Raw genomic sequence first — 19,823 nt, 5'->3', positions numbered from 1 at the left:
AGGTATTAAAGTGACATTTTACATTGCACAGATGTTCCACATGTCCCTGCGAGGTATAGAATAGGCTCATGTTCCCCTCCTGAAACATAAAAACAATTATTAAGTAGAAGTTGCTTCAAATTAATCGGAACCTCCAGGAGGAAAGTAATATTAAAAAAAACAGAATTGGATTTAATCTTTTTCCTTCAATCACTGTGTCGGGAGGTGTGTACTGTGTAGGAACCCCTTCCATAGTATGCGTAGGGAAGTGTTTCAGGACCCAACAAATAATAGACCGGGCATCGCCGTGTATCCCCGTTGGTGTTTTGAATAAATCAATAAATTGTTAAACTCGTTTTACTCTTTTCTTTTCGCATCAGGTGCTTACAATTACAACTCAATGTCGAGATCAGGGTCTGCAATCAAGCAATGACTACACCAATCGTCGAAGAGAAGAGCTTTAATGCGCATCAAAAGTGTACACGAGAGTATAAAGGCACAGAATACCTACAGTATACCAGCTCAGTCAAACTCTGGCCTGCAAGCAGTTTGGTTTACTTTATATATACTTTTCCTGCTCATCTGGTTTCATGATTTCCCCAACTTCCATCAGCTTTATATTTCCTTTCTAAGATATCGTTTTCTTTGAAAGTAACAACACCCCAGCAAATATTCTCTCCTGGCCTGACAAAGCATTTATCTTTTCACAAGCAAGAAGATCTGTTATTGATCAGGCAGATCTTTATCATAATATATATATATATATATATTATCGTGAGCTGTTATCATTCTACTACAAGATGTTCCCTTTTGAACTATACCAAAACAGTGCTGATTTATGATTGGGCTTCTCCGAGCCCAAGGCTCAAAGAATGTTGTTACAAGGGCCAACAAGAAAGCCAGATGTTCAGCTGCACGACAAAGAGAGAGAGAGAGAGAGAGAGAGAGAGAGAGAGAGAGAGAGAGAGAGAGAGAGAGAGAGAGAGAGAGAGAGAGAGAGAGAGAGATATATAGCCGACTTGCTTTGATTACCAACAGTCAAAAATGGTAGCTTACTGAGAGCATCTTAAATGCTTTGGCTTCCTCAATTAAATGCTACATTCAATTTTAAGAAAAGGTAATCCTATTAAAATGGCTGCTTTCATCTTGGGAGCTGTTCAACAGCTCCACATTTGCCCCTCTGTTACTTAGAAACATAGTGGAAAAGGAACACCACAATTATAATAATTTTTTAGAGATGGGATCTTGATGGAGCGGCAAGGTGGTAAAAGGGAGTCTCCTCCAGAAGTGGCCCACTTTTATGAGTAGCTCCAAGTGGGTCATAACGTTACGAAAGCTCCGCCCGCACTTTCTTGCTTCATAGAAAAGCCCCCCCTCCACCATCCCGACCGGCCCATCAATACCCCACCCCTCTATAGAATAGTGGATACATTTCAACAATTATAACTTGAATATAGGTCATGAGGAAGCAAAAATTACCTTTCAAAAACAACTTACACAAAAATTATTTCACACACACAAAAAGATACATGTATTTTCAACTAACTATGGTTCTTTATGAACAAGAATATAATTTTTTATAAACAATTAAGAATCAGCAAACAAGAATAGAATTTTTATAAACAACCAGTAAGAATATATTTTTTTGCTATTTATCGTGTTCTTTATGAACCAACAAAAAGAATATCAGCAAACAAGAATATAATTTTTTATAAACAACAAGTAAGAATCTATATATTGTGTTCTTTATGAACCAACAAAAAGAATATAATTTTATAAACTGCAAGCCAGAGTGAAAGAAAATTTTAAAGAAAAGTCCCAACATTTTCCAACAAGGCAATGTTTAGATAACATTTCTTTCCATCTTCGTCATCGGTGTGAGCAAGTCGAGACACTCATCCAATGTGAGTGTAAGCAGTGGGTCAACAGTCCCATTAAGTTCACAGTACATTTCAGGGTCTATGGGTTGGGGAGGAAAACCAGAGTGAATTATCGGGGAGGGTAGAGACGGCGGAGGTGTTGGCAGCGGTTTGACCACAGCAACCACAGCAGGCTTCCCCAGGACCCTCTCCGGTTTTGTTGTTTTCTTTGCTGTAGAAGAACAATGTCTCACGCACTCCCTGATTAGATTTTTAATACAAGTGATGACAACAATCACTGCTATGAAGATCATGAGCCCTATAAACAACCAATGGATTATCCAGGCTCCCCAACTCCCCAATATTCCCTTCAACCAAGATCCCATTGACCATCCCTTGTTAAAATCATGATATTTTGCACCTTCTGCTTTAATTTTTTCAGCCAAATTATCAATTTCTTCTGAATTATCTGGAATGTATGTGCAGCATTCCACACCTATAACCGCACACGTCCCTCCTTTTTCTGCTAAAAGCATATCCAGAGCAATGCGGTTTTGCATCACGGTTGTCCGTATAGCTACCAGCTCGGCACTCGTTTTGTGAAATCCTTCGCTGGTGGTATTAGCAAGCTTTTCCAAAGATGCTGCCAAATTGATAATTTCCCTTGCACTTTTGCCTGCTCCATAAAAGGGGAATGCAATCATGAAAAACCTCTCAACTTCTGAAATGGCTCTTTTCGATCTGATGGTAGCCATGAGTATGCCTTATACCCACACACAAAATATGTACCATTTAGGGGTGCCTGAGGTTCAAGCAGGTTATTTACTTCGATTTTTACAGGTATGGTTGTTCCATTAATTCGCCCTTTTATGGTCACCATTTCATCCCCATGTCTAGCATAGTACTGGCATGTTGATTCTCCTAAATGGGGTCCCCCCCCTTGTCCTCTAACGAGACAAATCAATCCAATTTGTTTGTGCATGAGCTGAAAATGTGGGGGGTACTTTTCTAATCCCTCCCCCTTCTTCAATCCATCATAATTCGTTACTTTTATTGCTCTTGCCGGGCCCTGTCCCACAGCCTTTTGCTTAATAGTTCTGTACTTAGGGTAATACCAATGCGCATAGTTCGTGCAATTATAACCCCCCTTCTCCCAATTACTTTTTATTTCTATTATTCTACCTTCCACTGATGCCTTCTCTACTTTAGTTAAAACTGGTCTATCTTGTCTACGGACTATGGACCCACACATGTTCTCCCCCTGGAGTGGAACTGCAAACAAGGGTAATCCGTGTTTTCCCATATACGCCTTCCTAATGCAATTGATCCCAATGTTTACCTTTTTTCTTCCCTGTGCACCCTGTCACAACCCATTCCTTGTTTCCCCTACCATTGACCTACCAAACATTCTGATCTCTATGACATTCCCAAAATGTCCAAACTATCTGTTATTGTCCATATTATCACGATTATACGCATGCTAATCAAACACTGCCACATCTGTCATAAACCTCCAGTAACATTCTTTCTCTTTTCGATTTCCTGTATCCTTTTGCAATGAGATGCGTGAATCCATGATTGGCTTACCTTTTCTTGACAGCTCCTTGGGTAACCAATAATACCTGAAAAAGTCCAGTCCACTGCATCTTTAGGACGTTCCTCCATTCGAACACTCTGTTGTCAAACTCTTTCACAATATTTATTCGCATCACAAGAGTTAATATTCATTTATACATGTCCATATATTTTCCAGACATTCTACCAATAACTATATGTACTGTTTGGCCGTGCCCTTAAATTGGTGACCAGGATCCCAGAGCCCTGAGCTCAACTTTAATTTACCACTAAACGAACCCCAGAGGGCTAACTCAGCCTGTCACTCCTTTAAGACTGGCAAAAAAAAAATGAACATCAGTACACTGGTAATAGGGACACCGCATCAGCAGCACAGTCATGCTCCAACCAGTGATGCAACCAACAACCCAAAGGCAGCACACACCACAAACATTTGATAACACATAGCTGCTTCCAAAACTTTCGATTTTACAAATTTTCGATTTTCTCCCACCTCTGCAAGTTCTTGAATGTACCATATTCTCAGCACCTCCTTCTACATCATCCCCCTTTTGTTCGTGCAGCTCATTTTTATGAGCCAAAACGAGCAAAACCTTTTGGGTAACCACTTTGTTGTGGGGGCTGGGTATCAGCAGCAAGCACGACCGCTAGAGGGAGCAGTAGAGTTAGTTCCACCGACCGCACCCTTCTTTCCCATTCATAAGTTGGTCGTCATCAGAGAGCGTACATAGCCCCACGGTCTACCATTATGACAATACAATGCACAGAGAACCTTCCCAGGTACGGTGGCTGCTATGATATGAAAAACGCGTTTTTAAAATACCAACCGATGCTGACGTCAGAAGACAACAAATTCAGATCTCAACGTAAACAAAGATGTGAATTCTGCCTGCCCGAACCGACCCATGGGTTCACACCACTACCTTCACCACAGATGCCTGTGCTCACCTGCACCCACCATTTGCTCACCCACTGACCCAGATGATCCTGATGGTGCAATTATCCCAATCGCCCCTTGGCGTCCTGGTGTTGCAGACCCCTGTCTCCAGCATTGCCCTGAGGGCCAATCATGCCATCATGACCACTTGGGCCTGGAGGTCCGATAGGACCTGAACCACCAACAGTTCCACTGCCTCCCGCTTCTCCAGGTGGTCCAGACAACCCAGTGGCTCCCTGGGCACCATCATGAAGCCCATAAGAAGCACATAAGGGCAGAGTCATTAGAATATAAAATAAATGGAAATTTATACACAAGCACCCATATAGGTGCTGCTTAAGGACTGGCCCCCACCAGACACACCCCCCCCAAAAGGGACCCCGTTGAGTCTTCATTGATACTCCCCCCTCGGAGGGAAGGTGAGCTGGAGGTGAGAAGCTTCCTTGGACCTTCTTGCCTCGTGCAATCCTTGACAATCCGGCTCGATGGTACTCGAACCCGCAACTCGATACCGCTGCAAGCACCAGGTAGTCAGGTAGCGTTGATTGCCAATGGAACTCCCCCACAGGCGCTCGGCACGTATGCTCATCGGAAAGGCCAATGGTGGAAGGTAGCCAGGGAGGATGTCGTTGTTGTAGTTTTTTTTTTCTTCATACGTGCTCAATATATTACTATCGATTTAACTATTCTTGACTCGCACACTTTGCGACATTAAATATCCTCTAATTTCCACAGTTCCCCTACATTGTGCCATCTGTACAGTATACACATATCAGGAATATGCTTTCACCCTCGGCGAGATTGCATACCGCAATTAGCACAGAATCACTTTCCAAGATGTTATTCTCAGTGTACACTACATACCCTGACAGTTATGTCTAGTATCGGACATCTTTCGATTACCACATTTTACTCTAACAGTGAGTCAACCAACACTGCATAATCAGATATCATCCATTCATCCATTTGGACCACACTTCTGCAAAGCATTTGGTTCTGTCCAAAATAAAATAAAATAAAATATTTTCCTCTGTTCCCGGCTGAGTTGTGTATGTAATTATGTCCACAGCCACAGTTGCGATTTTAACTCATTCTTCATTCAAACATGTCATGGTAATTGTTTTTAAAAATCTGCCAAATTCTCAATTATCTTTTACATGAGCCTAAAGTAAATCCCAACACAGACTCCGCACCTCACTTGCACGATTCGCATTTCCTCTTTCAAACCGACAGAGCACACTGTCTATTGTTTGTGGCTCTTGGCGACTCCTGACTCTCAGTATCCCTGGTTCCTGAGGTTGACTCAGCCTGTCATTCCTCCCAGGTCGGTGAGATTATTTATTCCAATGTGTGTATCGGTGGAGGGACACTGCATCATTTGCACGAACACGTCCTTGTGACAATTGATACTAATCTGTCGCCACGTACTGCACACAACTGACGACTCGAGTCCCGACCCATGCCAATGCTGACAGCAGCTGTGCCCCTGTACGTTCGAGCAGCAGTTTTGTAGCTTAATGTTCAGGGTGCCTGCAATAACTTGCCAACTCTTCGCAAAAAGCATCGTGGGATCTTTAATGTTCACGAACCGATGTTAGCAGATCTCGCAGTGCATGTGAAAGACCAGGATGGCAGTTTTAGAGCTGCGTTGAGATTTGAACCGAGGATGCACAGCTCAAAGGGCAGCCACACCTCCAGACTCTTCGGAGGTGCAGGGGGCTGTAGGGGGTTGGCACATTGTGGAATTTACTCAGGGTCCAGCACACAATGGTCTTGTCCATTTGCACATGTGTACTTGCAAACTTACAAGGCCAGGATGAACTGCTTCGAAAATTTACACAGCACCCTTGGCACGGCCGATTTCAATGCGGCCCAGATGTTGACCACACTCGTGCTTCGTGCTCCATCTCGCACACCGTACAGCCCTCCCTCCTTCGAGGGCTTCACACACGGCTTACTTCGTACATTCAACCACAGATGCCTATCACAATTGATTGTAAAACCGAGCTCCTCACAATAATGATGCAACCAACCGTGTTGATAATTTTCCGTGCCTCACTCGGTTAAAAAATATATATTTCTTTTCCAAATCCTCTCCCCGTATTCAGGCAAACTTCACGCAGCCCGACTCTCCCAAGCAAAAATCGCGCACAGCCCGCACTTCACATCAGGGCACCAACACATTGAGCACGATAACCCGCTTTTATGGTCAATTTTAATCCAAATAATTTATCCTGACAGATCGAGGCTCATATAAGGACAACAAACATGCTCCTCTGTCCGCTTTCGTACAAAAAACTTGATCGCGCCAGGCAGAGGATTAATGCTCCGTGACAAGGTCCGCAATGGACGCGTGTTCAAAGACCACTAGTCATCTCCCCCAAAAACATTTCTGCAGCTTGCCTAATGTCTTTGTCCTGGTTCTTGGATGTCACTGTTTCATTCACCGACGAGTGAAGACACAGCACGCCTCTAGGCACAGCATGTGCACTTCGACACAGCGAGCCCCCACCTTTTATCCTACCCCTCCTTCCTTCGCATCTTGGTCCCGCGTCTCTCCCCATCTCCACATCCACAACAAACTGCGTACATACGTTCGACCCACACATCAAAACGTATACAAATCAATTTAAACACATTTCAGAACTATTTGACTCTATATTAAATTACCTTTTATTTATTTCCAACCGCGATTAAATAATTCCCAATTCAATTCGTGTTGTATGGACTTCTAGACTTGGAGATCACAATCAAGTCTTTATTCTGCACATCTGACGCAAATTTTCCCGTTGACTCGTTTTTGAGTCGTTAAAAAAAAAACTCTCAAAGAGGAACACGACCCCCACCTTTACCCTTCAGGCAAGGCGCACACATTCCTCCACTTCACAATGGGGCATCCTTCCCTCTGTGGGTTATCATTCCCACCCACCTTCCATTTCCACACATCGTTTTCACGAGCAGCCGAGCTTCGTCCGCTGTTCTTTCAGAACTTCGCTTTAAATTTCCAATTATTATCACATCAGAACTAATCTCAATTCCTGTTCTTTTAATGGATATTTTACCGATTTTGAGTTGGCTGCACTGTAACCTTCCCTTCCGCCTGCGTTTTTCCGCCACCTCCTCACCGGGAAGGCAAAAGTCGTGGCCAGCGACCTCGTACCTTCCAGGTTTGGACACAACCTCGACGGATTAAGGAAACCCTCAGATGGGTTACCTGGTATTCTCTCTTGATTTCCCCGCTCTGTGCACTGCAGTTGCACGGGTGGGGCAAGGTGTTTTCTCAACTTATTCTTTTAATCTTAACACTTACAAGTTTTCTTTTTTGTTTTTCCAACATTATTTATTTGTCATGCTTCTTCCCTACACATCTGACAAGCTTCAAGTTTGGTTCGGGCTTATTCACAAATGCATATCTTAACGAATCTTATTCTAGGAATGCATATGGGTACTTTTATATTCATTTATAGCATGATTCTAATTGATCACATTACCTTGGTCCATAATTTCCGTTACAGCTTTATTTTCCCACTTTCCCTGAATCATTTCTCGAGTATTCTTGGACTGGTCAGTGTTTTGCCTGGGGTGGTCTCGGGTTGGGTTGAGTGTCTTTCACACCTTTCCACGAACCCTCACACTCCCTTGCACACCTTCCACGTCCTCAATCTCCCACAGAAATACCTTGTCTCTTGGAGATTTCTCAGATTACCCTCCCAGGGTTTGAACCTTGCAATCTCCCCTTTAGACACTGTTCTCCAGGGATTTCTGAGATGAGCCTGTAAGCATCACCTGCAACCCCCCCTGCGAACACTTAACCCCCCGGGGTACCCTTCTTTTTGATGCGCACAAAGCTCCCTCTTTTCTCGTTCTTTTAAGATAAGTACAGATCACAAAGAGCAGCGAACCTGTATGTCCCGGTGCAAGAAAAAGAGGCAGTTCTTACCTTATCTTTAAGCCGGCCGGCTGCTGTCCTCTTTTTGTCTCACCAAGCAAGAAGTTCCCCTCTTTTGCTCTGTTTTTACCCCCTTGCCGACTACGCCAAAATGTCGAGATCAGGGTCTGCAATCAAGCAATGACTACACCAATCGTCGTAGAGAAGAGCTTTAATGCGCATCAAAAGTGTACACGAGAGTATAAAGGCACAGAATACCGACAGTATACCAGCTCAGTCAAACTCTGGCCTGCAAGCAGTTTGGTTTACTTTATATATACTTTTCCTGCTCATCTGGTTTCATGATTTCCCCAACTTCCATCAGCTTTATATTTCCTTTCTAAGATATCGTTTTCTTTGAAAGTAACAACACCCCAGCAAATATTCTCTCCTGGCCTGACAAAGCATTTATCTTTTCACAAGCAAGAAGATCTGTTATTGATCAGGCAGATCTTTATCATAATATATATATTATTGTGAGCTGTTATCATTCTACTACAAGATGTTCCCTTTTGAACTATACCAAAACAGTGCTGATTTATGATTGGGCTTCTCCGAGCCCAAGGCTCAAAGAATGTTGTTACAAGGGCCAACAAGAAAGCCAGATGTTCAGCTGCACGACAAAGAGATAGAGATAGAGATAGAGATAGAGATAGAGATAGAGATAGAGATAGAGATAGAGAGAGAGATAGAGATAGAGATAGAGATAGAGATAGAGATAGAGATAGAGATAGAGATAGAGATAGAGAGAGAGAGATATATAGCCGACTTGCTTTGATTACCAACAGTCAAAAATGGTAGCTTACTGAGAGCATCTTAAATGCTTTGGCTTCCTCAATTAAATGCTACATTCAATTTTAAGAAAAGGTAATCCTATTAAAATGGCTGCTTTCATCTTGGGAGCTGTTCAACAGCTCCACATCAATACATTTCTTTTATAACCCCCATTCTGAGCTCTTTCAATCAGCTCAAGAATAAAAAAAGCTTTATTTGGTATTTTTACCACGAGGTTCCACTAATCTAATAGATAAAGCTCTTTCATACCCCTGACTCACTCAATGATATTAGAGATCGGTACCTTCCAGGTGACGTAGAGAGCTGAAATTTTGCGCACCGATGGACATCGAAGCCGGTACACCGGGATATATCACAGAACCATCGGAAAGCATCCATAAATGAAAATATAAATAAATGAAAAATCCAATGCAGGTGAGCGACTCGAGAAAATGGGGAAGCACGGTTTGTATGCTTTACACAATGTGTAAGCATACCCCACTAGTAATATTGTTGCGGACCGGGTATCGGCTGCGGGGGACGACCGCTAGGTGGGGCGGGAGGGTCGACTCTACCGAACACCCGGAATTTAGATCGCACCTTTCGGAAAACTCCGAGGGTATGGGTCCCTTACCGGACCGTGAATCGTCAATAATGCCACCACGTGATACAGGGTTATTTGCCAATCTTCAAAATACCTGGAGATCCACGTGGCGAGTTACCAAGTAATCACACCCTCGACGGCACTCGTACGAGTCGAGCCGTTAGCGTGCCCGACCCGTGCGCAACCAGAGCGGACGGTTGCCGAAGTCCCGTCAGTCCAAATGTACATTTACAGCGGCAACAGCCTTTGTAATTCACCAACACACACCATGTTAAACCAATGGAAGAAACACAGAAACGAGCTGATACATTTAACAAATGGGGAATTTATTCACAGTAATCGGGGAAATGAGGGAAGCACGTAAGGGCAGAGTTATCACGACAACTGGAGAATGCAAATTTACACACAAGCACTTAAACAATTCCTACTTACAGACGGGCCCACACACAGACGCACACCCAAATGAAACGGACCCAAAATGGTCTTTATTATCCCTTCAGCGCGGAGGGAAGTCGAGCTGAGGGATGAGAAAGTAGCAGGCTACCTGGCCGCGAGCGCGCGGCTCGACGTCCACACCTTCCCGGAGCACCAGTCGACCAAGAACGGACCAGGGGCAGCCAGACGCAGACCACGCCAGCCACGAGACGAGATGACCCGGAAACCAGAGCATGCCAGCGACAAGATGCCTTTCGCCCAGCCTAGAGAGATGCATTTTGAACGGGCACAACTACTTCCTCTCCGCGCTCGAGCAGATCCACCCGATTCTTTTCTCTCCGTTCCTTTTATCGCTCTTGGGTGCAGTCCGCTCAGGCGTGGCCCGCTCTCGGGCGTGGTCCGCTCAGGCGTGGCCCACTCTCGGGCGTGGTCCGCTCAGGCGTGGCCTGTCCTCAGTGGGTGGGACACGACGCATTCCCTTACTTGGCGTGCAACCAAGCAAATCGGTTCATGACAATATTTGGGAATGGAATTCCATCCCCGAACGAATTCCGAACACACCCGCATACCAGTGAGCGCATGGATATGCCAGGAGCAGAGGGTTGTCACTGTGAGAGTGAAGATGGCGTTGTTGTTGTAGTTGTAGATGTAGTAGCCATAGTTGTTGGTGTTAGTGATGTAAAAACCCTAACTATTAAAATAACTCACAGCGCATGTACATTTATTCACCCATTAAACGAGGGACGGGGACCCTAATTATAAAACACATACTTACCGATATAACTGTTCTTTTGGACCTGTATGTTGAGAGCTCATGGCTTCCAGATTCGTAACAATATTATATATATATATATATATATATATATATATATATATATATATATATATATATATATATATATATATATATATATATATATATATATATATATATATATAAAAACATATATATTAACAATGTACAGGGTGGTTCAAAAATATTGATACAACTTTGATTTCCTGCCATTTCTTTGTTTTTTGACCAACACCATTTTCCTTTGCAGGGTTTGGTGGTGTTATTGTGGTATTTGTTCCCTGGGATTTCTAGCTCTGTAGCTCAACTATGCCATTGACAGTGAAGCAGAAGACAAAAGTGGTGGCTCTGTGGTGTGAGACTAAATCATATGTAGACAACCGTCGGAGGTTCTGCCGGGAATACGACTTCCGAAGACGTGATGGACCCACAAATTGTTCCATTGAACGTATTGTGAAACATTTTGAGCACAAACGTACAGTGCACAACTAGAGCAAGGGCAACAATGGCAGGCCAGAATCAGTAACAAAGAGCCAAGCCAACATCAACGCCGTGTGGGATTCTGCAGTGGACAGTCCCAAGAAGTCCCACCGCCGGCGCTCCCGGGAGCTCGGCATCAAACCAACATCAGTCTGGTGTATCCTCACTAAGGAACTGAAGCTTTTCCCACACATCATCTCTATTAAGCATAAACTGAGTCAAGATGACATGAGAAGGAAACTTGATATGTGCAATTGGCTCAGTGACGGGATGGACGGTACCCAAACTGGATCAACCTGATCTGGTTCAACGATGAAGCCTATTTCCACTTGAACGGTGCCATCAACAACAACATTTTCTGGGGGGCAGAACCACTTGAGATCACTGAGGGCCTAAGGTCACATGCTTCTGCACCTTCAATGCCAGATGGGGAACGCTAAGGCCTTCCTGGTTTGAGAATGACAACAGGACGGTGACGATCAAGAGTGAGCACGACCAGGACATGCTCCAGAAGTTCCATAATGATCCAGCCCAAGAGGTCACCCCAAACCAGCTCAGCATGACCCGGTTTATGAAAGATGGTGCACCCCCGGCATACAGCTGGTGACAACATCACTTTCCTGTGGTATCTCTTCAGAAACCGTCTCGTTGTCCTGGGTACCGCTCAGGACTGGGCACCCCCTAACCCAAACTTGAACCCTCTGAACGACAAGGGCTCTGTCGACACCAACCGCCCTGCCGCACTGGATGATCTGAAGCAGGAGGTGTCAGACTACCTCCAGGCAGTAACACATTAGACCTACAGGAAAGATTTTTCTTTCTCTTTCCAGATTGTAAACTAGAAGGGTACTCGGTAGAACGCATACCTCCGCCACGCAATGCCTGATCCACGAGAACATATCGGGCCCTATAAATTTTTGAAATGTCATGCTATATTTCGTTTTGGTCCCATCTCTCAACGGTGAATAATCACTTTTAAAACTATCAGATCTGGATCCGGATTCGGATCTTCACCAAAACTAATCAATGCTTCCTCCTTACACACCCAAAGTGTCCACCAAGTTTAGTCTGAAACCGTCCACAACTTTGAGATATCGTGCTTTATATCCTTCTTGATCCTATCTCTCAATGGCGAAGAATCACTATAAAAATTCTAGTAGCCAGATCTTCACCAAAATCTCATCAATTAGTCCATGTTACACCCCAAACCTGCCCTCCACATTTCATCTGAATCCGCTCAAAAACGATATAGAGCATGAGATTGACCTCTACCACCGAAGGTGAAGGAGGTTACGTTTTCACCCTTTCTGTCTGTTTGTGTGCAGGATATCTCAAAAAGTTATGGACAGATCCGGATGAAATTTTTCTGGACAGCTTCGGTGTGTGACAAGGACGAATTGATTTGATTTTGCTGAAGATCTGGATCCGATGACTTGGATTTTTAAAAGTGATTCTTCACCGTTGAGAGATCGGGCCAAAAACAATACGTAGCACGATATCTCAAAAAGTTGTCGACAGATTCATATGAAACTTGGTGGATATGTTGGGTGTGTGATAAGGAAGGATTGATTCAATTGTGGTGAAGATCCGGATCTGACTAGTAGAACTTTCAGTGATTCTTCACCATTGATAGGGCCAAAAACAATATGTAGCACGATATCTGAAAAAGGTGTGCACGGATTCAGATATAACTTGGTGGACACATTGTGTGTGTGGCAAAGACGAATTGATTCGATTTTGGTGAAGATCTGAATCTGGATACGAGTTATTTAATTTTTTAAGGGATTCTTCATTCTTGAGACAGGGTCAAAAACGACAGTACTGTATAGCATGACATTTCAAAAATGTAATGGGGTTTATATTGTCGTGGGCCAGGGGTCAGTGGCGAGAACGACCACTTGGTGGGAAAAGCTTGCGTCGACTCCCACCAAACTCCCAGGAATTGTAGGCCGTCGCTCGGATAACTCCGCGAGCCGGCGGGTCATTTAACCGACCGTGGAACGCCAATATCTAAACCGCGTGGCGTAGGGTTATTTTGTCTAGATCCAATGTACCTAAGTAACCACGCGGTCTCAGCTACCGGGGATCCACGCCCTCGGAACGCCTGGCCGAACCAGATTCACTGTACCGGCAGCGGTAAAATTACACCTACCGACTACCACTCTGCCACCCACGTTTCCGGCTCGGATGCAGTCGAGCGGGCCTGCCCAGGACGTCACGGCTACAATTGTCCGATTACCGGGGATAAAACCCCGCCTAAACTCAGATCCGAACCATGCTTGACCAATGCAAGAAGGGACGGAAACAGACTGGGAACATTTCTGTGATGATTTATTTACAGTAAATGAAGACACAAGGAAAGACTTAACACGAATATGCAGGCAAGGAATATTTACAATGATCCAAAAACACTTATTCAGTTCCACTTAAAAGACGGACCCACACGCAGACACACACACACAAATGAAAATAAAGCAAGTTCTTTATTGGACCCTCGCAGCCGAGGAGAGAGACGAGCTGGGGGTTAAGAGTCCAGCTGGGTACCTGACCGTCGGAGGAAGGAGGTGCTCCGCGATGCGGCACCTGACAAAGGTCGTTGGTTTGGTCCCCAGTCGCACGTGTGGGACTCGTGGTTCGTGGCGGAGCTCAGGTGGTGAATAGCGCGGTCCACGGAGGGGGGTCAGGGTCGCTCTTTCCTTTCCTTGTAGAGGGCCAGCAGAGGCACGTTCGCCGCCTTCACGACCTTCTGCTCAACCCTCCACTTCAAAAGAACTGCACGCTCAACAACCTCGTCGAAAACCTCCGAACAACCTTCGTAACAACCCCTTCGTAGCAACCCCAAAAAAACACCACCACCTCAAAGAGTGCTCAGAAATTTATGGACCGACCTCAACGGGGCGGGGCTCGCTCGAACAGATCTCACTCCCCGCCCTGATTGGGCAGGCTCCCATGGACTCGCCCTTCCTGGGTGGGATTTCGGCCCCTGACGGGAAACCCCACCCACAATTCCACGCGGGTTCGTACTTGTCGAGCAACAGTATCAATATTGCGAAGGTCATCGTGAAAGAGTTACAACGTTTGTGGAAGCCGAGAAACTGGAACCACGAGATCCCGCCTCAGCACGTCAGGGTGCGAGAAGGCAGCCGGTTGGCGGTGGATGGGATGGTTGTTAGATGTAATAACCTAACCCAAAGAAATCGCAACGCACGCCTTTGATTCTCCCACTAGACAAAAGGAAGAGGATCTGACTACACACATACTTAACGACATAACTGACTTTTGGGACATCTGTATGTTGAATGCAAATGGTTTCCAGATCCATAACAATATGTTCTCGTGGATCAGGCATTGCGTGGCAGAGGTATGTGCTCTCCAGCGTACCCTTCCAGTTTATTATATTTTAATATATATCAATAAAAATATTATATTTTATATCCCAGCATGCTTCAGGTCATGTATGCCTGGTGTTGGCTTAATGGTTTGGGTGGTGGGCTTTGGATCCGAGGGTCCCGAGTTCAAATCCTGCTCAGCTGTTGAATTAATACCAGGTTGGGTTAACTCGGCCTGTTATCCTTCTGAAGTCGGCAAAATGAGTGCCAGCATGCTGGTATACTGTGTCGGAGTGGCGACCCGTCCAGGATTGTGCCCGATAGCCAAGGAGACTGCCGAGGCAGCACTAACGCTCTGATCAGAGTATGGTCCCAATCTCCTCCTCTCAGGTCACCTATAAAAATGCGGGTTGCCTACAATTATGAGGATGCCTACAAAAAAATGCGGTTGCAAGAGGAGTCCCCCCACCTACAGTGCCCCCATCCAGAGCACATTTGGTCACCCAATGATTTAATGACTATGACACTGATGTTATCCATGTCATGGCCTTCTCAATCACCAGATCTGAACCCAATTGATAATTTAATGGGATATTCTGGAATGACACGACACCTAAGACAGCATTTTCCACCTCCATCAAACAGGTGTAAGTTGATTGACTTTCTAGTGGAAGAATGGTGCCGCATCCCTCCTGCAGAATCCCAGACGCTGGTGGACTCTATGCCACGGTGCATGCAGGCCATACTGACCACACGTGGTGGCCCAATGCCACATTACATGACATTACATTGGTGTTTCCATTTTTTTTGTCCACATGTACATTCTACACCGAGATAGTAAGTAGGCACTGTGTGACAAACCAAAGGCATTTGATGATATGAATTGGGACAAGGTGAAATTTGTTGACACCCTTACAAGTCAAACCAAGATATCCAAGTACTTTGTCATGAAACTTCCTGATGCTTGTGATGACTCCATTGGATATCACAGTGAGTGTCATAAGGACTTCACAGCCATCAGAAGAACAAGTGTAGAGGGCAGTTATTGGGGATCCCTCTTTATGGTGGTTGTACCCCCTCCCCCCTCAACGCAAGACGGGCGCCAAATCTTCCCTACTGTCCAGATTCGTCAGCGCAGCATGGTCATGGTCAGAGTGCCAATTGGTCCCCATGGACCAGCCCTTTCTCTATTCTCTTTAACTCTGTTGTGGCCCTGACTTGTGAAGGCAGGGTATGCCATCATGGATGTGGGGGATCTCTGGATCACTCCTGAGAGATTGATCGGGTGTCTTTAAGAGACCTTTCCGGGGCTATATAACAAGTGTAGAAGAAATTGACTTGCAAAACCAGCAACTTTCTCAGCTTCATGCTGTGGAAACCAAGGTATTTCAGATCATTGGTGTCTCCTGCGATGAAGCAGAGTCTTTGGGTTTCTCACTCCCTCACCGCAGGCAGCTCAGTGGTCTTTTTGTATTCTACCGTCTCCTCTCTGGTCTCCCCCCTCCCCCTTGATCTGTCTGCTATCTGTCCCACCCATATTTCCACAGGGTGTTCAAGGTCCACCAGAAACCCCCTTCTGGTTAAACTACCAAAATCAAGAATCACTGCTCACCTTCATTCTTTCATTCCTCTTTTTCCCCACTTTTGGAGCAGACTCCCACACACTCTTCAATCTCACTCTTCCCTCCAGGTCTTCAAAATAGCTGTTCACCACAATCTCTTATCTTCCCCCATCCAAAACCATGATCTTTTTAACCCCCGTTAATCCACCCCAAACCCACCTCCTTCATATTCTCCGTTTTCCTTCCTGAAAGTCCCTGTAATGTCCATCTTGTATACCACATGTTAGTATACTAACAGCATTCCAGATATATAGAATGCCTCACTGGTGAAGCCACTGGGCGAGCACTCTGTTCGAAACTTGGTAAAATGAACACACCCCAGACTTGTTCGACGCAGTCTGATTAATATCAAGTATGCACAAAGGGCAGACAAAAAAGAAATACTCAAAGTTCAAGTTTAATGTATTGATAGAAAAAACATTTTTAAGTAGGCAAGATTTAACAATTTTTTTTTAACAAAGCAGAAATTAACAGCATTTTGTTTTTAAAACTAGAAAAAAAAAAAATATTCTAAAACTAACACATTGTTAACATATAAAAAGGGTAAACAGTCATAATAATAACAATAATATTAATATAAACATTGTATATATTTTTTCAGATGAAAACTCGTTTAAACTGAGGCCGATCGACCAAAGCACCAAATGATTGTTTTTATTTTATGAATCATTATTTAAGGCTCGTAGAGGAGCTTGTTATGACCATTTCATTGCAGGACGGGGACATTTCCCATCCACACCACACGTTTGTTCATATTCATGTCGATCACGCTCTTATACATCACATTGGGATTTGTTCCTGACATTTCCACTTGTTTTCACTCCGTGTGATGAAGATGTGTTTGAAAGGGAAGAAGTGGAGACTAAAGGGTTTGTTCATCGGAGAGAAACTTTACTGATGATCTCGTGGGAATTCCAACGAATCTCCCAAGTTCATAATCTTTAAGGTTCTTGTTTCCTTATATTTCTGGATGAGGAAGGTGTTCCCTCCTGTGAACTACAAACACAGGATTTTTGATGTGGATGAGATCATTGAGGCGTCTTGGATATTCCATTGAACCAGAATTGAAGTTTGACATTCATTCCTGGAATTTTCAAATTGGTGGTTCTGTGGATTGTTTTCCAATCTTGTTGTCGGGAATTCACTTTCAATTTGTATCTAATTGGTTCTAAACTTGTTACTTTGTGTTTTAAAAGGTCACCGACCCCACCCCTCTTTCTTGGTAGAATTTTTCAAAAATCATTTTCAAAAAATTGATTTGGCTTTTACTCATTTTTAATCCAAATTTGAGGCTCGTGAAAGTGCGGAAACACAGAACAAAGTATAAGGGTGGAAAGTGGGGGAGGTGGGGGAGACAACAGCAGGGGAGAGGTGACAGCAGCATGGTGGAGGGACATGTTGAGGAGGACTAGATGAGAGGAACAATGAGAGCACAGGGAGAGGGCAGAGGACACAGGGTTAACCAGGCTGGATAAAAACCTCAAAGATCAAGAAGAGAAAGGAAAAACAGGAATAAAACAGAAATTAACAAACAAGAAAAAGACATCATGCAGAGCATGATACTTGCAAAATCTATAAAACAAATTTGACCTCAAAAATGGTGGTTGAATTAAATGACCAAATATGCAGCTCCTCTTCATATTTCAAGTGAATCGGATGAAAATTAGAATTTCGACCCATGTTGACCTCAAAAATAATTGGCTGGTTGATTTCAGTGACCTGAAATATAAATCAGATTAAAATTGAGGATTTTCGAAACTTCACCCAAGTTGTTGACCTTTTGACCTCAAAAACAACAGGCTTCTTCTTTACGACTAACTCTACCATGTGGTGAAGTTTCGAGAAGATTGGTTTGAAATTGTGACCCGTTGGTGATAGACAGAGATAGACAGAGACAGACAAACAGACAGACAGAATAACAAAATCGACTGACCAATATACTTGAAAAAAAATAAAAAATCCTCGATTTTTCAAGTAATAAATGGAAAGGAGGGTGCAGAGAGTAACAAATAACACAATAACCTCACCCTCACCTTATTGTTCCCGAAGGATCATCCAATGCACCCACTTATCCATTTCCTTGGTCATCCAGTGGAAGAGATTCAGCCTCTTGAAATTCCAGGCCTCATCATCAGGCATTAGCTCCACTGGGCTGACCATATACCAAAGCTGGCCTTCAAATGCAGCCACAGAGTGGGCATCCTCCATCGATAAAAATCCTTGGAAAATCACATCTACTCAATCTTCAAGGCTATTGTTCATAACTCAGTGGAAAACTCTCCCCTTACGGCAGGCTCCTCAGCATCACATCAGTCTCTCCTATATTCTATGGAATCTAAAGTTCTCCAAATTATTTGAATCTCCTGTGACGACACCACAGTACGAGGATTGTTGCTCTCATATTGCAGGTATGTCAGTGGTCTCTGCTTTTTCCCGTATATTCTCCGATGTTGCTCCTTCTGCTTTCTCAGTCCTCCAACCCTGCCTATCCAGGATGAATGCGTTCTTCCAATAACCGTCTTCTGGTTAAACTTCCAAAATGCAGGCAGGCTGCACACCCTAACTCCTTTGTTCTTCGCTTCTCCCGTCTCTGGCACCACCTTCCAGAAGGCCTTTTCCCCACTCTTCCCTTTACGACCTCAAGCAGGCAGTGCTCGACCACATTGTCACCTCTCCTCCTCCCCCCCCACCCATCCTGCCCCATGATCTTTATTATCCCCATCACCCCCATCAGAATCAAACCCTCTTACTTGCTGATTTCAGTGTTTCTTCTCCCTCTCCTCCTTTCCTGTTCATGCATTTCCTTGCTTGTTGTGTCCAGTCGTTGCCCCACAACCTCAATGTCAATCTGACCTCTCTCGTGGAGAAAATTAAAACATATTATAATTATTTCCTGCATCTTACCCTAATGAATGTCATTTCACTTCCTTCGATTGCGATTTCCCTTAGCGGGTTTCAAAAGATGGAACACAGCACAGTGCCCACTTTTCATTTATATTAGGATTATGACAAAATGTAGATGTTTTATCACCAGAGCAAGTTCTGTTCTCATCTTTGTTCCAAAGGATCTTAACAGTCATCATTGAACCTCAGATAATATAACCTCGATTGCAATTATTTTGTTGCAATATTTCCAGGTACAGCCAATGGCCAAAAATATTGGCACCCTTGCACTTTTTTTTTCAAACAATGCACCATTTCTTCCATAAAATTGTTGAAATTTAAAAAAAATCTTTTGGTGTCCACATATTATGTATTTCTTTGGTTTGCAGTGGAACAAAACAAAAAAAAGCTGAAAAAAATTACTAAATCTTAGCTTATTCGAAACAAGAAATCCTAAAATGGCAACAGACAATATTATTTGCACCTTTTAGAAGTTGTTCGAAATAATAAGATTTCAAGCAAGTGATTCTCCTTTACTTTGTAATTGAACTCACCTGTGCTGAGTTGCAGGTGCCTGCAATATAAAAATCACTCATTCAACCAGTTTGAATTGAGAAAAGGAGTC

The 19,823-nt window shown here is 43.9% G+C and overlaps 1 long non-coding RNA gene across 1 annotated transcript; it reads right to left on the bottom strand.

The window, feature by feature from the left end:
* Positions 1-424: 424 nt before the first annotated feature.
* LOC147010051 (uncharacterized) lies at positions 425-8,284 on the bottom strand. The gene is made up of 2 exons (XR_015052644.1): positions 3,907-8,284; positions 425-3,460 (listed from the first exon to the last, which is right to left on the bottom strand). It is a non-coding gene; the product is annotated as an uncharacterized LOC147010051 (long non-coding RNA).
* Positions 8,285-19,823: the final 11,539 nt, after the last annotated feature.

The sequence above is a fragment of the Eptatretus burgeri genome, chromosome 17, assembly GCF_056783735.1.
Source record: "Eptatretus burgeri isolate ZD-2024b chromosome 17, Ebu_testis_v1, whole genome shotgun sequence".
NCBI classification, from domain to species: Eukaryota; Metazoa; Chordata; class Myxini; order Myxiniformes; family Myxinidae; genus Eptatretus; species Eptatretus burgeri.
Note: the sequence above shows the minus strand (reverse complement) of the source record. Positions and strands in the feature narration are given on the sequence as shown.